Source organism: Cebus imitator, unplaced genomic scaffold (assembly GCF_001604975.1).
Source record: "Cebus imitator isolate Cc_AM_T3 unplaced genomic scaffold, Cebus_imitator-1.0 Scaffold358, whole genome shotgun sequence".
Lineage (NCBI taxonomy): Eukaryota > Metazoa > Chordata > Mammalia > Primates > Cebidae > Cebus > Cebus imitator.
Window position 1 is genome coordinate 1,504,530 of NW_016107673.1, and position 4,519 is coordinate 1,509,048.

The following is a 4,519-nucleotide window of genomic DNA, read 5'->3' on the forward strand; positions in this document are numbered from 1 at the left end:
TCACTCTTATTGCCCAGGCTAGAGTGCAAAGGCTTGATCTTGGCTCACTGCAACATCTGCCTTCTGGGTTCAAGCAATTCTCCTGCCTCAGCTTCCACAGTAGCTGAGATTATAGGCATGCACGACCATGCCCAGCTAATTTTTTTGTTTTTGTTTTTGTTTTTTTTTAGTAGAGATGTAGTTTTACCATGTTGGTCAGGCTGGTTTCAAACTCCTGACCTGAAGTGATCCACCTGCTTTGGCCACCCAAAGTGCTGGGATTACAGATGTGAGCCACTGTGTCCAGTCAAGTAGTGCTTTTTTACAGGTAAGGTGAAATGTAGAATCTGAAATCATATCAATGAACTTTTTCTACTCTTAATATTAGTATCCATTGGTCCATCTTGGACTTGAATGGATCTTTCATGCGTGCATGATCTTGTAACTTCAAGCATTGGTCATACGGAAAATGTTTACTAGGTTATATAGATCCTCTCATTAATTCCTACAATTATACAATATTTTTAAATTGTATTCATATATCACCATTGACTTAACCTGAAAAGTCTTTAAATATTAGAAAACTGTCAAGGCTACAGTAGTGGATGCACGACTTCAAAATTCTAATTTTTTCATTTTAATTTTTATTATTTTTTTCTTGACACGGTGATTGTAAACTTTAAACGTGTAGTGAGTCCTCTTTAAAATTACAGACTCATTTTGTTTCTTTTTTTAAATTTTACTTTAAGTTCTGGGTTATATGTGCAGAACTGGCAGGTTTGTTACATAGATATACATATGCCATGGTGGTTGGCTGCATCCATCATCCCGTAATCTACATTAGGTATTTCTCCTAATGTTATCCTTCCCTTAGCTCCCCAATCCCTCGACAAGCCCTGGTGTGTGATGTTCCCCTCCCTCTGTCCATGTGTCCCCATTTTTCAACTCCCACTTATGAGTCAGAATATGCACTGTTTGGTTTTCTGCTCTTGTGTCAGTTTGCTGAGAATGAGGGTTTCCAGCTTCATCCATGTCCTTGCAAAGGACTTGAACTCATCTTTTTTATGGCCACATAGTATTCCATGGTGTATATGTGCCACATTTTCTTTATCCAGTCTATCATTGATGGGCATTTGGGTTAGTTCCAAGTCATTGCTATTGTAAATAGTGCCACAATAAACATACATGTGCATGTATCTTTATAATATAACAATTTATAATTCTTTGGGTATATACCCAGTAATGGGATTGCTGGGTCAAATGGAATTTGTATTTCTAGGTCTTTGAGGAATCGCCACACTGTCTTCCACAATGGTTGAACTACTTTACCCTCCCACTAACAGTGTAAAAGCGTTCCTATTTCTCCACCTCCTCTTCAGTATCTGTTGTCTCCTGACTTTTTAATGATATCCATTCTAACTGGTGTGAGATGGTATCCCAATGTGGTTTTAATTTGCATTTCTCAAATGGCTGTGATGATGAGCTTTTTTTCCCATGTTTGTTAGCTGCATAGATGTCTCTTTTGAGAAGTGTCTATTCATATCCTCTGCCCACTTTTTGATGTTTTTTTTTTTTCTGTACTTTTTTTTTCCTTAAGTTCTTTGTTGATTCTAGATATTAGCCTTTGTCAGGAAGACGGCAAAAATTTTCTCCCATTCTGTAGGTTGCCTGTTCACTCTGATGTTAGTTTCTTTTGCTATGCTGAAGCTCTTAAGTTTGATTAGATTCCATTTGTCTGTTTTGGCTTTTGTTGCCATTGTTTTTGGTGTTTTAGTCAGAAAGTCTTTGCCCATGCCTATGTCCTGAATGGTATGCCTGGGTTTTTGGTAGATTACGGGGTGATGGATGCAGCCAACCACCACGGCATATGTAAACCTATGGTATTCTAGGGTTTTTATGGTTTTAGGTCTTACATTTAAGTCTTTAATATATCTTGAGTTAATTTTTTGTATAAGATGTAAGGAAGGGATCCAGTTTCAGCTTTCTGCATATGGCTAGCCAGTTTTCCTAGCACCATTTATTAAATAGGGAATCCTTTCCCCATTGCTTGTTTTTGTCAGGTTTGTCAAAGATCAGATGGTTGTAGGGGTGTGGTGGTATTTCTGTGGACTCTGTTCTGTTCCATTGGTCTATGTATCTTTTGGTACCAGTACCACGTTGTTTTTGTTACCATAGGCTTGTAGTGTAGTTTGAAGTCGGGTAGTGTGATGCCTCCAGCTGTGTTCTTTTTGTTTAGGATAGCTGTGCAGGTTCCATATGAAATTTAAGGTGCTTTTTTCCAATACTGCGAAGAAAGACAATGGTAGTTTGATGGGGATAGCATTGAATATATAGATTACTTATGGCCATTTTCATGATACTGATTCTTCTTAACCATGAGTATGGAATGTTTTCCCACCTGTTTGTGTTCTGTTTTATTTTCTTGAGCAGTGGTTTGTAGTTCTCCTTGAAGAGATTCTTCACATCCCTTGTAAGTTGTATTCCTAGGTATTTAATTCTCTTTGTAGCAATTGGGAATGGGAGTTCACTCATGATTTGGCTGTCTGTCTGTCTGTTATTTGTGTATAGGAATGGTTGTGAGTTTTGCACTTGTATCTTGTATCCTGAGACTTTGCTGAAGTTGCTTATTAGCTTAAGGAGATTTTGGGCTGAGATGATGTGGTTTTCTAAATATAAAGTCATGTCACCTGCAAAAAGAGAAAATTTGACTTTCTCTTGACCTTTCTGAATACACTTTATTTCTTTTTATTGCCTGATTGCCTGGCCAGAACTTCGAATACTATGTTGAATAGAAGTGGTGAGAAAGGGTATCTTTGTCTTGTGCCAGTTTTCAAAGGGAATGCTTCCATTTTTTGCCCATTCAGTATGATATTGGCTGTGGGTTTGTCACAAATAGCTCTTACTATTTTGATACAATTCCATTAATACCAACTTTAAGAGTTTTTAGCATGAAGAGTAGTTAAATTTTGTCAAAGACCTTCTCTGCATCTATTGAGATAATCATGTGGATTTTGTCTTTGGTTCTGTTTGAGTGATGGATTATATTTATCAATTTGCATATGTTGAACCACCCTTGCATTCCAGGGATAAAGCTGACTTGATCATGATGGATAAGCTTCTTAATGTGCTGTTGGATTCAGTTTGCCAGTATTTTATTGAGGAATTTTGCATCAATGTTCATCACGGATATTGGCCTGAAATTTTCTTTTTTAGTTGAGTCTCTGCCAGGTTTTGGCATTAGGATGATGTTGGTCTCATAAAATGAGTCAGGGAGGATTCCTTCTTTTTCTATTGTTTCAGAAGGAATGGTGCCAGCTCTTCTTTGTACCTATGGTAGAATTCGGCTGTGAATCTGTCTGGTCCTGGACTTTTTTTTGTTGGCAGGCTATTACTTGCTGCCTCAATTTCAGACCTTGTTACTGGTCTATTCAGGGATTCAATTTCTTCCTGGTTTAGTCTTAGGAGGGCGTAAATGTCCAGAAGTTTATCCATTTCTTCTAGATTTTGTGTTTTATTTATGAAGAACTGTTCATAGTATTCACTGAAAGATAGTTTGTATTTCTATGGGATTGGTGGTGATATTGCCTTTATCATTTTTTATTACATCTATTTCTCTTCTCTTTTTTTATTAATCTGGCTAGTGGTCTGTCTATTTTGTTGATCTTTTCAAAAAGCCAGCTCCTGGATTCATTGATTGCCACCCCGCCACCGCACCAGGGTCTCTCTCTCCTTCAGTTCTGCTCTGATCTTAGTTTTTCTTGTCTTCTGCTAGGTTTTGAGTTTTTTTTAGTCTTGTTCCTCTAGCTCTTTCAATTGTGATGATAGGGTGTCAATTTTTGATCTTTCCTGCTTTGTATTTTGGGCATTTAGTGCTATAAATTTCCCTCTACACACTGCTTCAAATGTGTCCCAGAGATTCTGGTATGTTGTGTCTTTGTTCTCATTGGTTTCAAAGAACATCATTATTTCTGCCTTCATTATTTACCCAGTAGTCATTCAGGAGAAGGTTGTACAGTTTCCATGTAGTTATGCCATTTTGAGTGAGTTTCTTAATCCTGAGTTCCAATTTGATTGCACTGTAGTCTGAGACTCTTACTATTTCTGTTCTTTGGCATTTGCTGAGGAGTGTTTTAGTTATGTGGTCAATTTTAGAATAGGTGTGGTGTGGTGCTGAGCAGAGTGTATATTCTGTTGATTTGGAGTGGGGGGTTCTATAGCTGTCTATTAGGTCTGCTTGGTCCAGAGCTGGGTTGAAATCCTGTATATTCTCGTTAATTTTCTGTTTCATTGATCTGTCCAATATTGACAGTGGGGTGTTAGTTTCCCACCATTATTGTGTGGGAGACCAAGTCTCTTTGTAGGTCTGTAAGAACTGCTTTATGAATTTGGGTGCTTTTTGCATTGGGTGCATACATATTTAGGATTGTTAGCTATTGTTGCATTGATCCCTTTATCATTATGTAATGCCCTTCTTTGTCTCTGTTGTCTTTGTTGGTTTAAAGTCTGTTTTATTGGACACTAGGATTGCAACTCCTGCTTT